Source organism: Gymnoscopelus microlampas (assembly GCF_963454915.1).
Source record: "Gymnoscopelus microlampas genome assembly, chromosome: 15".
NCBI classification, from domain to species: Eukaryota; Metazoa; Chordata; class Actinopteri; order Myctophiformes; family Myctophidae; genus Gymnoscopelus; species Gymnoscopelus microlampas.
Window position 1 is genome coordinate 8,860,206 of NC_139952.1, and position 17,620 is coordinate 8,877,825.

Here is a 17,620-nt window from a genome sequence, read left to right on the forward strand (position 1 = left end):
AAGTATGTTACAAGTAAAAGTCAGAAGTTCAGAATTTACTTGAGTGAAAGTACAAAAGTATTGGTATCAAAATGTACTTAAAGTACCAAAGTACAAAGTAATCATTACGTAGAATGTCCCATTTCACAAGTTCTCAAATGTCTAAAATGTATACAAATCCATTTTTCAAATGGCTGAAATCTATATAGGGCTGAAGTGGGTAATGTATATTGTGTAATAATAATCAAAATCTGCAAAGTAACTAGTATGTTTTCAAATAATTGTAGCAGAGTAAAAGTATAATATTTGTCTCTGAGATGTAGTGGAGTAGAAGTAAAAGTATGGCAAATTGGAAATACTCCAGTAAAGTAAAAATACCTTGATTAAATGTACTTTACACCACTGTTCTCAATTAGGATCCATTGTTTTCAATCAGGTGTCAGGTTTACATGTGTAAAGACGTGGGTGAAATTTTTTTGTACTGTAGAGAAAATAAATAACACCGGATAGAAACAGGTCAAATAATCAATGATGTTTAGAACATTAGCATTACATGCAGGTGTGTACAGTACATATTCTTTAGAACATTGACATCAAATGCAGGTGTGTTCTTTTCTTTGAACACACCTGTGTTCAAAAGGAGACCAGAATCACTTGCATCCGGATAGCTCGCAAAGGTAGCTTCTATTCTATTCTAAGGATAGAAAATAAAATGCATCGTTAATTGAATACTTTAACACAGGGATCTTCAACAGACGGTCCGGGACCCCTAGGGGGTCCTCAGAGTTACTACAGGGGGTCCGCCAAATCTTTGTGTGATATGATTTTTTTTGTTTTTACCTTAACCACTTGAACCCTAGCATCCCTTTTCTGAGGAGAACTTTAGCCAAAAGTAGCCGATATACAAGCAGCGCGAGGCGTTGTGAGCTTGTAGATCGGCTACTTTTGGCAAAGATGTATAGGTGTAGAGGGGAAAAAAGAGCAGACCAAGTAAACAAAAAAGTTTAATCTGAAACACAATTTTATACAATATAGAGGGGAGGGGGTCCCTGCTTCATCTCTCTCTCAGCGAGGGGGTCCTTGGCCTGAAAACGTTGAAGACCCCTGCTTTAACACATTATACTGTATTCTGCAGATCTGTTACCTAGTTTGAAGTGACAGTTTATTCATTGAAGTGTTTAAGTATTAAAGTATTAAACACGCAGCCTTAGACACATTTTGTCTAAGGCTGCGTGTCCCAGTGTGCTGTCCTCAGATCACGAAGCTCCAGGGTCTTGACATTGGAGTTGTTTTGGATGCTGCAGGGAGAACCTTGTGTGTCTGCTGAGCTGCTCTGCACAGCAGACACACAAGCAGGCAGCATTCAGCTAAACATGAAGCCGTCTTCTCACTCTCATTCTGACTTTGACTTTTTGTTCTCACTCTTCAATTACTGACGTTGACATATTGGCGTTGCCCCCGTCGGGTTACGGTGGCTTTGAAATGGAGAACGCAGCGCCATATTCTGCTTCCTGAGAGGGGTAGAGGGATAGAGAGAGACGCCTTGAGACAGAGCAGAGCAGCGGGTGAGAGAGATAGAAGCCTATATTTCAAATAATAGCGGAGAGGCAAAGAGAGACAGAGAGAGAAAGGGAGAGAGAGTAAGCAGATGAAGGGAAGGTGCTGAATTATAGCCCCTCTCTTCCCCTCCATATCGAATTGTGTCAGAATCTCATAGCACTCTTGAGAAAGGGCCGTGTTAAATTGGATTCCTATCCCTGGCCCGAACTCTCCCTTTCTTATCTGAAGCACGGTGACATCAAAGGTTCCCGCCTCTCCATTGTCTGCCGCTGCGACACAAAAGCAGAGGAGGTGCAGTTGCAGGCATATTTATATGAAACATCCTTTGGTCCTGTATATGATCGTGGCCCCGGTGTTGTTCCATTTCCTGTCCAGGTATTTTAGTGGTTGTTTTTCTGGCCGTCTCGGCCTCCATACATTCCTCTCATGTTCTCTCCTATGTTTGTGTTTACAATGAAAGGATTAGGCTCACAGATGACTATTTGATTCATTGCAGGTTAATGCAAGGAAATGGAGATAAAAAACAGTGCTTGCCTTACCCATTCTTACAAACCCTTTCTCATTTCCTGCATTCCCACAGCTGGATGTTTGCTGCATTGAGTTTTTGGCTTTGCTCTGAATACGGGCAGAGTGACTCATCTGGCACATGTTGTAAGATAGCAGCATGTATGTTGAGCTGCATTGAGGCAAGACACTATAAGCGTCACTAGTCTACAGCCCAGCAAGCCAAACCAGCGGCCCCACAGAGTCTGAAAATGTCTGTCTTGTACGAGCGAAAGCACATGTATTTGTACGACTAGCGATTTGCTTTATTTCCTGATTTACTGTGTAAACCATTTCTAAGCCAGTTTTCCTCAAAATCCCGCTCCCAATGGCTGTGATAAGCTTGTTTTGGTTCGCGTGATAACTTATTCTGGCCTCCATGGCGTGCCAACACGGTGCGAGCATTAGCTTGCGTATAGAGGCTTGCTTGCCTTGTTCTCAAAAGATGTAAAAAGGCATACATTTGCCCAGCAAGCCAAACTCTGTATTCTGTATAGTTTCCTGTGTTTTTGGTATCAGGCGAAACACCATAGCTCCATTATGAATTGTCACGGCCTTGTGAAAACAGACGATGCTGTTCAGTTATGCAACGTGAAGTCCTTCAAATGTCTAACTTTAATATGCAGTGTTTCATTTACAGCTTTATTGTTTTTCTCATCAGTGTAATATACAACCAAGTAACACCGCTCTGTTTCATTCATTCTCATAATCTTGATGGCAATTTATTTGGTCTTTGGAGAAACACCAGGAAAGCCCAAAAGATGATTCATCGAGAGAGGGATTTCAAGCTCCTGGCTGGGTGTGATGACAATATGGGGACAATCGATGCGTAGAGATGGTGACATACGGTGACATATGGCCCAGAGTCTGCCATGGAAAATAGCCTTCCTGAATGAGAGAGAGCATCCATTAACCGAAATAACCAGAGATATTCTCCTCTTTCTGGCTAAACGCACTTCTCTCACTCTCTTTCTCTCTCTCTCTCTCTCTCTCTCTCTCTCTCTCTGCTCTCTACTATATGAGAACACAGGAATAGTATTTCACTGTATTTTCACATGATGTGTGGAGAAGCTCTTCATTGCAGCGAGGAATTGAGAGTATGAAGGGAATGCTGGGAATAAGTGGAGCAGAGCGTGTGTGTGCGGTAATATACTTGGCTACTGACTCCTTTAGTTGGCCGTGCCATCCATTATGAACACGAACTGGATCGGCGGTCTATTGTGACAAATCCTGCACCATACTACTCCTAGCTCGTTCTTTCTCTCTCTATCTCTCTCTCTCTCTACCTCTCTCTGTCAGGTGGATATAATCATATTGTAGGTTGAGGAGGATAATAGGCTACTTTACAATGATAAACCTTCCCTCTGTGCTCTTGCAGCGGTAAAAAGAAGCTCGCTAGGATTAAAAGACTCCAGTGTCATTTGCAGCTTCACCTAGCAGTCGTCTTTATCCATGACTGATCTCCTGCTTTATACATTAGATTTGGGGAAGGAGTCGGGTAATGCATTTTATCTTCACTGTGTCGCTGCCACTAAGATCTTACAAACTGCCTGGAGGTTTCAGTTGTATCTTGTACGTGTTTTCCCTGGTCATATTGGCACTGGAGTATGTCAACATCACGCAAAATAATAAATTATAATAAACAACTAAGATTAGGAAAGAAAAATGTGTGAAGACTTCGGTTTGCAGTCGAATTCGAATAAGACAGCACCCAATAAAAGCATTAACCTCTGCCCTTTGAGAAGAAAGAGTTATTTCAGAAAGGTTTGAAAGGTTTGGATTAGTAAACCACTCAAAATAATTATTTTTGGTTAAAAAACAAATGTGGGTGAGTCTTGTCTGTGAGGAGGCCATGGGGCAGACCAAGGTCCTATGGTGGGATTATATCTCCATGCTGGCCTTGGAACGCCTCGGGATCCCCTGGATCCCCTGGATGAAGTGGCTAATGCGGCCCAGGAAAGGGAAGTCTGGACCTCTCTGCTGGCACTGTTGCCCCCGCGACCCGACTGGATAAGTGATTGAAGATGGTTTTGTGGTTGTTGACACAAGGTGTAATCACATAGTAATAAGCCGTGGTACAATCTGCATGACCATAAATGTTTAATTGCTGAAATCTACATTATAGAATATCCAAGCGTTTTCTTTGTTTGTTTGTAATAAAAGCATAATGAATCAATTCCATTGTGTCTTTGTTCCTCTGTGCAGCTGCATGCAAGGACTCCAAGCGGGCTCTGGAGGCATCCCAGCATGCAGAGGGCATGGGCTTGATCCTGGGAGCCTGTGCTGGAGGTCTGGTGGTCCTCATCTTGCTTCTGGGGGCCATTGTCATCGTCAAGAAGGGGTAAGTACATGTGAAAATGTTGATGGTCAGTCTTAACTGATTTCTACTCCATATTTGACATCAGAACCATGATCCATGTACTCTCTGGAGTTGGTGGTGCTCCTAAGTCGCTCGTCCAGAGGAGTACATTTATCTCTATTCCACTTTGGAGGCTGTGCTCCACTGAGAAATACATTTGACAATGAGAATGAATTGCAAGTGGAGTTAGGGAAATACCAGAGCATTAATCCTACATTCTCTGGCGCTTCAGCCAAGTTTTTGTGTTCCATCTCATCTTTTAATTTCAAGGTCTGTGTGCTGGCTGAGCGCGCCCATCCCACCCATAACCCCCAAAAGAAAAGTGAATGTGAAATGCATTCTGGTCGCACTGAATCATTGGCTGCTTTCCACCTGCAAATTACCTCCGCCGTCAACTGCACCTGCGATGTATTCTGCCTCCTCTCACTAGGCAATGTCTTGGCACTCATCTGAGTGTGAAATATTTCATCACAGGGCGTGTTATTCCATTGGCCACTCAATTACACGAGGCCAGCAGCTCTGAGGTGCCACTAGATGAGCTGGTAATTGGTTAGATAGAGCTCCGACACCCTTGGTATTTTCTTCTCCAGTAGCATAGAGGCAGAATGAATGGGATTTTGTGGAAGAGAGGGAAGTGATTCATAAGATTCACAAGCCACAAGTCTAGCCGGCTACACGACCACATGCCGCACAGAGAGGGAGAGAAAGAGAGCAGATGCGTTTATGATTAGCCAGTAATGTTGTGTTCTCCTGTGATTGTATCATTGAACTACAGTATATATTATCTGCATAGGGCACAGAAAATCCCCATTCGTTTAAATGAAACTTGCTCACCCAGCGCATATTCCCCCCGATCCCCTTCGGAAGTATCTTTCTCTCCTTACAGGGTTAGATGACATCAGGGGCCCATACGCCTGCGCATTAGTGTCTTTAGCCTGTTTTGCTCGTTCATGAGTTGACCACTTGACAAGCCTCCCGGTCCTGAGGGTTTTGGTAGAATGTACTGTAATGTTCAAAGACGCAGCAGAGAAAGATGGCCATGATCATAACTACTCTTTTTCCCTCTTCACTTTCTCTGTCTGTCTGTCTGTCTGTCTGTCTGTCTGTCTGTCTGTCTGTCTGTCTGTCTGTCTGTCTGTCTGTTAAATGTATGTATTGTTTTTATGTGGACCCCAGGAAGACTACCGGTGCTTTAGAGGGCACAGCTAATGGGGATCCGAACAATTAAACAAATAAACAAAAATACTGACGTCACCCTCAACCCACTGGTCCTCTCTAGCCCCACTTCTTCTCTACTTTAACTCACTTCTTTCTTTCTTTCTTTCTTTCTTTTGTTTCTTCCCTTTTAATTATCTCTACCTACCCCCTCTCTCAACCTTAACACCTCTCTTGGTATCACCAAATCTCACTTTCCATCCCTCACCCGTTTTCAATCTCATTCCTGTTATTTTCTCCATTCCATCCAATTTCTCATCTCCTCAATCACTCGCTCGCTCGCTTGCTCCCTTGTTCCCTCCCTCACCCACCCACCCACCCACCTCCACTTTCCTTCTTTATCTCTATATCCTGCTTCCTTCCACCATCCTCTTTCTCTTCTATTATTCTCTTTCTCTTTCCCCTCCATGTCTCTATCTCTACCTGTGCAGTAGGAAGAACGTGAGCATCAACAAGGCGGCCATTGCGTATCGTCAGGAGAAAGGTCGTAAGCTGAGCTCTCTGGATTGCAGCATGACGGACCAGAGTACCCTGCAGCAAGATGAAAAGATGGCACACTCTTTCATGTGGGAGAGACACAACTTTGTGTCCGCTCTCGGAAAACCATCTGTCAAAAATGTAAATGCTCCGTGCTTTTACTCAAGTGTGTATTATGTATCATAATAACACAGAAACGCTTTGCATCCGATGCGCCTCAATGCCAGTTGGCCAACACGTTGCTGTAGAAATACTATTTTTTTTCTTTTCCCCTCCTAGCTGTACATTGGGTTTGCGTATCAGTGGGCTCGCCATCAGTTGCAGGTGCCTGACACAGTGCCCAGCCTCATCCTTTTCTCCCTGACCATGTCTTTGACCCATGGGAGGCCTCCGCAGATGTCCACGTTTCTGATGTGGTCCTCTCATGTGACATCAAGTGCCATTCGTAGCATTCTTGTGTAGACGGCATCCAGGGCCTTTTCCTGCTGTACTGTGAGCTGGTCCCGTACAGCAGGACTGATTTGACTGTATAGCCACGAACAACCGCCTCTCGAGGTCATCTCCCTACTCAGATGTCCACACTGTACTCGGAGTTGCCAGATCTGCTTATTATAATTTCAGCGCAAGATTTTATTTGAAACTAGCCGATCTACAAGCTCACAATGCGTCGCATCGACGCGTTGTGAGCTTGTAAATCGGCTACCGAGTACAGTGTGGACATGATGGACTGATGTATATGTTAAAGTGCTCACATGGCCCATAGTCGCTTCTTTTGGGCTGGTTTTCCTAGACCTGGTTGCTTGTTTCTCTCACAGAATCTGGCAACACTGACTGTACTCATTCCATGCAAGTGCTCTCTGGACCTTCAAATCCGAGGCGGTCCAGGCACCGAGATATTTGAAGTCCTTCACTGTCTTGAGCACTGTCCTGCTGGCATTAGCAATGGTTTGTCCTACATGTTGTATGCTTTAACTTTTCTTTTCTTGGCATTGAGTTTGTGTCCAATCTTCCTGCATATTTCTTCTGCCAGCACTTTCTCTGCTGTGTCTGAGACAAGGGCAGTGTCATACATTGCATGCATAATACTGCAGGCAACTTCTGTTCTGTTTACTTTATGAGGGCTGCACCGGAATTTTAATATTCATCAGTGTGCATTAAAGTCTACTGTAGTTTCATTTCAGCCCCATGGCAGAGATAATACAGCTAGACAGTATTTCTGGCCCTGTAATTAGGCCTGTATATAAAGTCCCCTTTATTTCCCTTTGAACTTTGATACAAAGTTACTCACTTCTGCCAGTGGCGATGAGCCATTTTCTTTTTCTTCTTCTTATGCACATCCACCTGCAGGAATCCAGATACGCTTAGTTTTAGAATTATTTAATTATTCCCTTGGGGCCCAACAAATTTACCTCCCGAAAATCAATATGACGGTCGCTTTTTCAGTCTGGCTCCTCATCCTCATTGCCGGGAGAAATAAACAAGATGAAGAGGATCAGCGTGCACACCGCTGTCAAACTTCACACGCTTTTTTCCCACAGGGTCGTGCTGGTGCCATTGATCTTGCCTTTTTTGCAAGGCATTGTGGGTGTTTTGGGGGAGGTGGGGGTGACAGGACAATATCTGGGGTGGTTTTCCTTCACGAGCATTATGATTAAACCCATGTTTGGCACTAACCAGTGGTGGACAAAGTACTCAACCCCAGTACTTAAGTCAAAGTATAGATACTCGTGGTCAAATATTACTCTACAAGCTAAAGTTGTCAGATTTGTAAATTACTGGATTACTTGCTTTTAAAAATACTCAAAGCGGCACTACGTAACCTTTTTAAAATACATTGAATGAGTATGTTAATAACAAAATAACTTATACAATCGGGGTGGTTGTATTTTGTCTCCCTGCTCTTCTATTGAGACATTTAGACCGTGTCAAAGATCATGTTTCACCTAGACACAGGATCTGACACAAATTTTGACCTGATGGTCAAGATTCAATTTATCCCCTGAGCAAGCAGGCAGGCTCTATTAGCTCAATGGTAAAAATGTCAGCACTTGAAATTTTGAAATTATTATTATTACTCCTTTTCTTTTCTTTTGTAGCTGAGTGAATGCCATAAACTTCCCAAAAAACTAAAACAAATACTCAATTAAAATATAGATACTCAAAAAATCTACTTATTGTAAGTAGCCTACAGTACTCAAAGTAGATGTACTACTTTGCTACTGTCCAGTACTGGCAGTAACAGATGCGTTGTAGGCTTTGTGGTGAAGAACGTAGGGCTTTGTGTGGAGGTGTGCTGGATGTCAGGCGGTTCCCATGGAGAGCATGGAGATGGACAGCGGTGGATGAGAGCAGCTTCTTAAGTGGGATTAGAGCAGGTATTACCTGTGTTGGATCCAGAGGCTGAAGTAATCCCCTGATGACAATGCTGTCCCTGGTTTGTCCCGGGCCTCAGGTTGGTGCCAATTTGGCCCCCCACCCCCATCCCCCTCCCCACAGGGGATTGGACCACCGTTGATGAGGGACTTGGCGTACCTCGGTACCAGTGAGTGAATGTGCCCCACAGACGGAGCCAGGAGATCAGGGTGGATTATCGTGAGGCAGAACGGGACGCGACTGGAGCCACCGGCTGTGCTCACTCTCAACCAAGCACATATTTTGTTAGTTTTATTTTGTTCGTGTATTTGTTTTCATCTCCCCTGTGTCTCATTACAAAGATTTAGAGTCAGTGTCCCAGTGTCTCCCTGCACCAGCAGAATGGCTGGAAACAGCTGTCACACATTTAGCGTTTTAACACAAATGTATAGTAAAGCATCAGGTACTGGGCCAGCGGCCCCTGCAATGCATGTGGAATGAGAATTGACTCCCAGTCGGTTCTGCTTCTCCTTCCCAAGGCCACACAGCTTTATCTATCTGTCCCACAACTGCACCTCGTGCTGTTTACATTGCTGACTAATAAAGCATTCAATCAATCAATCAAATAATCAATCACCAAAGACGCTTGTCTTAAGACAACACAGTGCCGCATGCTGCCGCAGTCGGCTCCAATACACGCTTGATCCCCTGTGGTGGTGGTTTTGATCACACCAGCATGGTTCATCTGCACTGAGGATCTCAGCAAGCCTCTCCAGTCCCAGCAGCAGAGCATAGACACATGGACCTACAGGTTCTGAAGAACAGGCCCCTTTTTTTACTTTGAGATCTGCTGTTAGCTCATAAAGCAAAGGTCATTCAGAGGTGGCACTGAAAAGCTTCTCTTTAAGAACTTCTCTTTGAAACTCTGTCTTAGCACAGGATGCAGTCACGTTAAGTGCTTATAATAGATGTGAAAGCGAAGGGGTTCGATAGGGCTGGTTCTACTCTCTGAATACTGTATTAGGGCCTTTAGTTTCACCATTGTGTCTTTGACAAAAGCAGATGGAAGGAGGACAATGAGGACTGGATTGGTTCAGGTTGTAGATGCCTGACGCAGCAGCGTTATGTGGGTGGAGAGGGTTTGAAGAGGAGCTATTTAACTTCACTGCTTGTGCAGCAGTTCAGTGCCTGCTCTCTTTAGAGCGAGAGACTCCATTAGAATGAAAGAGTCATTAAGCGTGCTGCTGTCTACAGCGCTGTCTGCATATCATGACAGGACCCCTGGTTTGTCACCGTACAGCACAGTGTTTCTACGTTATTAATGGAAGGTCACTTAGTCAGCATACAATAAATGGACAGGTTAAGAGGAAAATAAAATGTAATAAAGATCTCCAGCTAGAATTGAACTGGGGATGTTGGAGATTATGTGTCAAGATGTTGGCGCTTTCCAAATACTTTTTAACTTGACAGTGATGGCCACTGAAGTCAAACAAAACTACTTGTCTCAAGCATAACTCATAAATGAACCCTAGCATGATGTTAGCATTGGTTTGACTGGTATAGTTGTGGTGTAGTGAATATTATTAGGGAATAGGTGACACTCCAATGAACATAAACTATTTTAGGGAATTGCAATTGCTGACCTTTTATGGGTCTTCGACCCATATACATGTGTATATATATATATATATATATACACTGTACATACACAGTAGGGTGTGCACTATGTGCATGCAGAAGTTGGAATTACTTCATAGACAAGTGATACCGAGCTTTATAGTGTAGTAATTTGTCTTGTTGCACATCTTCGCATTTTAGTACACCAGGCTTTGCCTGGAGGAAGGTTAAGGCACCTCATATAAGACAAGCCACACTGTATCATTCATAGCTGCTGTAACGCAGAGCTGAGGAGAAAGGAGACACTCAGCTAAATCTGTCAGAGTCACTCAGGTAGAAAAAGTCAAAGATCACTCATGTATGGTTGACCAGGAGCCCCAGATGCATCGTGGGAGCTGACTGCCAGGCCACCGCTAACATGCCGCTCTCTCAATCTATTCGTAATGAGCCGGCTCACAGACGCAGGCGGGGGACAAACTTAATCATTTCATGTTTTTTTTTGTGGCCTGTGAAATAGTTTTTATTTAAAAAGTGCAGCAGATATTTAGTTGCTCTACCGACCCCCTACTCTTAGACCAATAGACCAATTATTTGTTTACCAACATTGAGACTGGACGCACAGGTGATTGTTTCACGCAATCAATTCCCAACCTGTTGTTTCGGGGTGCGCTGGTTTCAGCACACCCCGACCCCCTCTTGTGTGTTGGCTAGTGAGGCGCGTCCTAGCGAGACCTGATAGAATGGGTTTCATTGCGCGCATACTGGTTGCACGCATACTGGTTCTTATCAGTGTGACGTCGTCTGTTAAGGGGTCTATGAGACACGACTTGATGCTGAAAATGGAGAGAGAATGGAGGGATTGGCCAAATGTGAGTTGGAGGTCCCAGAATCCTTGTTTGTATTGTAATTTGTGTAATACACCCTCGAGACCTTGCCAATGCGCGCAGAGTTTGAAGTTGGTTGGTCCCATATATGCACATGACCATATTATGTATATACTGTACAGTATATGGGTGTAGGGGGTTTGTTTATGGTTGTGTCTGAGTGACATCAGAGGCCGGCCGGTCCGCCCTTAAAGGTTTCATGACGTTCAGTTTTACCACACATTAAAAGTCTTTGTCGTGGTCCTTCAAACGTGTATAGAAAGTTTTAACAAAAAATTCCACTCCATTGATCCATGGCAGGTGTTTTTCTCTCACATTTCTAAAGCCTTTTCAACTGCAATGAAAAAAGAAATCTTTGCCTGCGGGTGTCGCTGGTGAGGGATTTTGCCTGTCAATCATCGCCTCTGCTCCGCCCCCCCAAAGGAAAGGATAGGGGAGGGGAGGGGCGAGGAGGAGAGTGGGCGGGATTAATCGACAGTGACCTCACTTCATATACTTCATGTACAGAATACGTACATTATAACACATAACAGTGAAGGTGCACGGTGTGTTTTCATGTTTGTGTGGAAGCGTAGGCATTTGTTTGGACACGTCTTCCTTCTGCACACACGTCTCCGGCTGTCGATATTGAAATGAGCTGTTTGAGTAATTGTGTAAACAGGAGAGCCGATGTTTCATCACGCTCCAACTGGCTGTCTCCCAGAAAGCATTGTGTTCTCCGATCCCCCACCAAACACTCCCATAATAACTCACTGTAACTGTCAGTCATTCTGACGCAGTTACACCACTGACTGTGTCTCTGTGTGAAATGGTTACTTTGTTTCTCTTCTGCAGAGGACAGGTGGTGGTGCATTATCATTCTGTGTACGTTATATAAGTTATTACTTCGCCTGCAAACCCCAGGCACAAACACACATAAACACTCTGTTTATTCAGTCGGTGTGTGTCTTCAGTGTGCGTAATCCCCCTCTGATTTCTGTCTGTCTTTTACTTTGGTGCTTCACAAAGCGTGAAGTCATGAAATTGTCTCCTTTTCTCTCACACACACTTTCACCCCCCCCCACAAACACACACACACACACACACACACACACACACACACACACACACACACACACACACACACACACACACACACACACACACACACACACACACACACACCCTGACACCCCTCTCCCTCGGTTTCTCACACCATCTGTCTGTATTACTTTGTCATAGGCACACACAGTACGCTATGGTACACTACACATTATTCCCTTTCATTTCTTTATCCCATGTTTTTTGTAACCCATTTTTTCACCCAGTGCCCATTGCCTAAGCTTGTAATCCTGGGCGCTACTCTCCCTCTGCCAGCCTGGGGAGAGCCCCGAACTGAGCTCATGCTTCCTTCAATGCTTGAGGAGCTATAGCAAGCCGCTTCTTATCACCTGACAGGGGGGAGTTTTGTGAGGCGACATCGCTACCGACTACGCCACCGTGCCCCGACACTACACATTATTGAACATTATCGTCACTGTCTGGCAGAAACCTTGTAGACCTGCTATTTTAGCTATTTTTTAATATTTTGAAAGTGAAAATGGCAGTTTTATAAACATTTAACCAATGGAAAGTATTAACAAGAGCTTGTGACAAAATAATAACTACACTGGATCCATCCTTTTTTCAATGTTCCTGAAACGGTTTTGGACATGAAAGGTTTCTGCCTGACAGCAACGATATAAGTCGTACAGTATTCAGTGTAATGCATCAACGGTGGGTGTTTGCATGAATAGTCTGCCTCTCTGTGGGCTGCTTGCTGCAGAGGCCCATATAAAGCCGATCCAATGAGTTGAGCCTGGAGCCACATGTTTCTGTGTAGGAGAGCAGCAGGTGCTCTGCATGGGCCCATTCTGTATTCCAGCGGTGGAAGAAGTGCTCACGTTTTTTACTTAAGTAAAAGTATCAATACTGCAATGTAGAAATACTCTGTTACAAGTAAAAGTCCGGAATTCAAAAATTACTTGAGTAAAAGTACAAAAGTATTGGTATCAAAATGCACTTAAAGTACCAAAAGTAGAAAGTACTCATCATGCAGAAAATCCCATTTCGCAAAGTTTTCAAATGTATAAAATGTATAAAAATCTTTTGAAAATCGCAGATCTACAAACCAATCTACGAACTCACAATGCGACACATCGGCTATTTTCAAATGGCCTAAATGTATATAGGGCTGAAGTGGTTTTGTAATAATAATCAAAATCTACAAAGTAATAAAGTTTTCAAATAATTGTAGTGGAGTAAAAGTACAATATTTGACTCTGAGATGTAGTGGTGTAGAAGTAAAAGTACTGACTATATGTACTTAGTTACTTTACACCACTGGGAGGCAGTGAAACCAAGTTCGCTCTTCGCACCTGAAAGATGGCGCGCTGCGGGCCTGCGGCGTCTGAAGGCACAGCGCGGCGTACCATGCATACGGAGTGACTCAGTCAATCAGTGTCCGTTTCTCCCACGCCCCCCTCTGGTGATGTTGTTACTGGGCCCGGCTGACGCTGGAGAAATAAACTTGTGATTTCAGCGGTGCGTGCGGAGGCTGGCGTCGTGATTTGCCAAACTGGCGGGAGTGCGCCACGAACAAACCCATGGAGAGGAGGAGGAGGAGGAGGCAGACACGATGGTTGTTATGAGAGCATACTGATACTGATCCATGTCTGCTCACCATGCTATTTGACTGACAGATAGACAGACTGACACGTTGATTGTTATGCGAGAATACTGAGAAACAGTAGGCTACAACTACAGTTCGGAAGGCAAAACTGTAGGTGCTGTAGCTGTCATGTGTTATTATTTCCTTTTAAAAAGGCAGCTATGATTGTTTCTCTGTGTCTCTCAGCCTTCACAGAGCGTTGTAAGGTTTGCCCGGGGCACATATTAAAACAAAAGTAGGAAAAAAACAATAATGATGCAAAGAAGTACAAGTGCTGCTCTCATTTTGATTGCGTTTGACAGTGATTTAGCCTGTTCAGATCAAAGCCCTCCGTTGGCCCAATTGTTGCTGTACTTGTGGGCGTTTTGGTGGATCACATTTGTCTGCTTTTGGGTTGGATTCGCTGTCAGATGTTATTTAAGCCGTAGATGTAAATGTGTGGCACCGCTACTCCTCACTGTTTCACCAGCTTTGTTTTTGTGACGCAATAGCACCGTTTGAAGAAGCCTTTCAGAATAGAGCATAACAGTGAGTTTCCAGAAGTATAAATGCCATTCATATTCAACACAGAGGATTTTATTATAAGCCATAACTTCATACTTTGAATGACGAAAATAACAAGTATATCTGAGCAGCCATTTAAATAATCACAGAAACACGGCAGGGCAATCTGTCAGCCAGTCGGAGTAGTGGTCTCATGAATAATGCTAATACAACCCCTAAAATGGAAACTGAACAATGTTTGGTGACAAGAAACAGCCTTTGGTGAAGAAGACGAAGATGTGCTCCATAGACAAACAACAGTTATACCAATGTGTCCAAAAAAAGAAAGAACAAAATGAAACTATCCCCCTTTTAATAGGAATAACGCCAGTATGTGTTGAGAGATGTGCATTTGTGAGAGAATACAAAGTGATGTCATGGTGTCACCATCCAATCATGCAACAGGACTGATAAGGTGTGACCTTCTTCAGTGAAGGTCATGTGAATCAGTTCCAGGTGATGTCACACAGTGTTCCTATGAAGCTGTGTGGGTGTCAAAAAGTGTTCAAAATGAAGTGACATGTTGATCATTAAAAAGACATAGCATAACCAGCTCAGCAGCCAGTATGAGATAGAGCCTTGTGATATTATCAGAGGCACAGTGTAATGAAATCAATGAAAGTGTCATCTGCCCCGGGGACTGTGATTTGTGTCAGCAAACGGCGCCTCGGTGAGCCAACGCAGGCTTTGTTTACGCAACATCTCAGGATTTGTGGGTATATTGAAATGGCATTTCTCCCAGTAGGAGAAGAACACAGAATGGACAATAGTTCACAAATGACACTTTGTTACTCTATTCTCTGGCATGGATTACAGCGTGTCTGTGTTGATGGTTATTGCTGCTATTTTCCCTGACTTATGGCTCATCTCTCCACCCCCCACATCCTCTCGTCTGCCTGCACCTCTGTCTCCTCTGTGCCTCCTTTTATTTATGCGCCTCCCTCCATCTATTTCTGCACCTCCACATCTTTCTGTACCTCCACTTTATCTCCACGTCTTTCTGCATCTCCGTTTCTTTCTTCACATCCAAAAACTGTGCGCACCTCCCCCTTCCCCTTCACCTCCTCCACAGGTCCCAAGCAGGAGATGATCTATGACTTCTGGAGAATGGTGTGGCAGGAGAATTGCTTCAGCATCGTCATGATCACCAAGCTGGCCGAGGTGGGCAGGGTACGTACCTCTGGCCCAAACCTCCCATCTGGGAAGATAGATGGAGGCAACATGCTTTTACGGAGCTGCCCTTTATCATTTGTCATATACAGTAGATGTGTCAGAATAGCAGTTTTAGCTCCCTAGGTGGGAGGTGGTGTCTTGTGGCCCAGCAGATAGCCATGAGTAATCACCATTTACTTTGATGACAGTGCTACAAGGTCAGAGCCCTGATGCACGCCCCCTTACACCCATGATGCACGCCGCCTCATACGCTGCGTTCAGCATGTTCTGATGGCGGCAGCGATCCCTGCTTCCACTGACAACAGCCTGTATTATTTCATACAATATACTGTATGTCTGACCCTGTGCCACAGTACTGCACATTAAGGTACAGCGATGCATGTGACACACAGCCCCTCATTGATGTCACTGGTGTAGAAAACACAGTGCTAACGAATGCACACTGTTACTTTTTCTTTTACGATTGTTTCATGATAAGACTTATAGGCTGATCTAAAGGAAGCTGTGTGTCTGTGAATGCAGGATGTGTAAACCTTACACACTTTGTCATCTTGTACGTTCACACATTGCTCCACACAGCAGTCCATACTAGGGATGGGCACAGCAACTGATTTCACTGACTTTTGTAACCTGTGAAGTGCTGACCGAGACCAATAACAGTTTGCAACAAAACCGCTCATTTGAGAAAGATTAACGAAGGTTGGGAGGGGACGGCATTCTAAATAAGTTCTTCCCGGATCAGAGTATTTCCAGCAGTGTTTTTTGTCCAATATGTAAGTTCCTACGTTGCCCACAAAAGACACAAATAAAGAGTCAAGAAGGGTTTCGCATAACACAGATCGTTTTTATTTATAACCCAAGGCTGATCCAGAATAGGTGAATTGGGACTTACAGTACGTCCCCAAGGGCCAGGCGCTGTCCGTGGTGCTGAAGTCTCTTCCCAGGCCTCTACTCCCCTCGGTAGCCGTGAATTCACCTGTTTCCTAGGCTTTTCATTGTGTTCCACTTCCTGTCTTTTGATCCAATGAAATCCAATGAAACCGGTCAGATGACTAATGATATCCAATGAAATCCGACAGGAAGTGGAAAACACAAGCCTAGGAAACAGGTCAATAAGTAATGTATGTTTGTGTAGTTTATAGTAAGTATAAACCACCCTTAGAAATTAATATCAGTTTTTGATTCAGCAAAGTTTCTTCATTGTCTTTCCCACGTGAAATCCAAACAGGGAAAAACATGGTTAACTTCACTAGAGTACATCCTGAGGACCATTCCATGTTGCTGTATTTACATATATACATTATTTGCTTACAATAATATTAAAGATAAACCTGCTAAAATGTCCATATAAAATTTTACAGATACCGATATTATACAATATAAGATATGTTTTGGCCACTCAAAATATACATTTTTGTCCATATATTTTCTCCTAACTAAGTATGTACATTGTACAATCTATTATAGTGTATTTTTGTAAGGACATGAACTGAATTAAATACACGGCAGAATAGAAAACTATGAGTAGTTTGGGTCATATTTTTCACATTTTGTCTTGTCGGAACAGCATTTTACTGACCCGATTGATTAAACAAGTTTAACAATTATCAACACACATCTTATTTGGAAGTGAAAACGAATGTTGGAATGAAATGTTAAATACCCAACATTTCCATTATAATGTGATGGTCTCTTGCATTGCAGACCTCCTTCCTGGTTCAATTTGTAGGAATATCTACCATACTCAGTAAACCTTTAGTGATGTCTGAGACTGTTATAAGGATGTGACTTGTTTTAAATCTGTTCCTTGGCTCTGGTTTTTAGGCTGTGTCCCTGTAACCAAAATCATTATAATCCTACAGTATACTGTACCAAAGTGTTGCAAAACATTGTAGAAACCAGATGCATGTTAGAACAGCTGTGCAATGTTTATAAAAGTTTAGGAAAATCACAGACATTAAAACTTTACTTTCTGCATTACGTAACACCTAGCTTAGAGACTAGCTCTAAGTTTGTGCTCTGGAACTGGTAAAAAAATAGTTCTTTGTAAACCTCCATTTTGTTCAAAATGCAGCAGCTATAGTAAGTAGATTAGAATCTTGTTTCATATGTCCAAGGTTCAAATCCCTCTCTTACTTTGAGGAAATGTGATTGTTAGAGCCAGATCTTGGAGGACAGATTGAAAAGCTCACTCTGAGCTTGTAGAAAGGGACAAGGGGTCCACTGGTA

The 17,620-nt window shown here is 43.5% G+C and overlaps 1 pseudogene across 1 annotated transcript in view; it reads left to right on the forward strand.

Annotated features, from left to right (window-relative positions):
* LOC311061634 (receptor-type tyrosine-protein phosphatase U-like) overlaps nt 1–9,303 on the forward strand; it is a 61,328-nt pseudogene extending 52,025 nt beyond the window's left edge. Inside the window, exons 14-19 of the transcript in view lie at nt 620–656; nt 4,288–4,423; nt 6,088–6,274; nt 6,437–6,559; nt 8,630–8,675; nt 9,221–9,303. The product of the transcript in view is annotated as a receptor-type tyrosine-protein phosphatase U-like (transcript). The remainder of the gene's footprint in view (nt 1–619; nt 657–4,287; nt 4,424–6,087; nt 6,275–6,436; nt 6,560–8,629; nt 8,676–9,220) is intronic.
* The last annotated feature ends 8,317 nt before the right edge of the window (nt 9,304–17,620 follow it).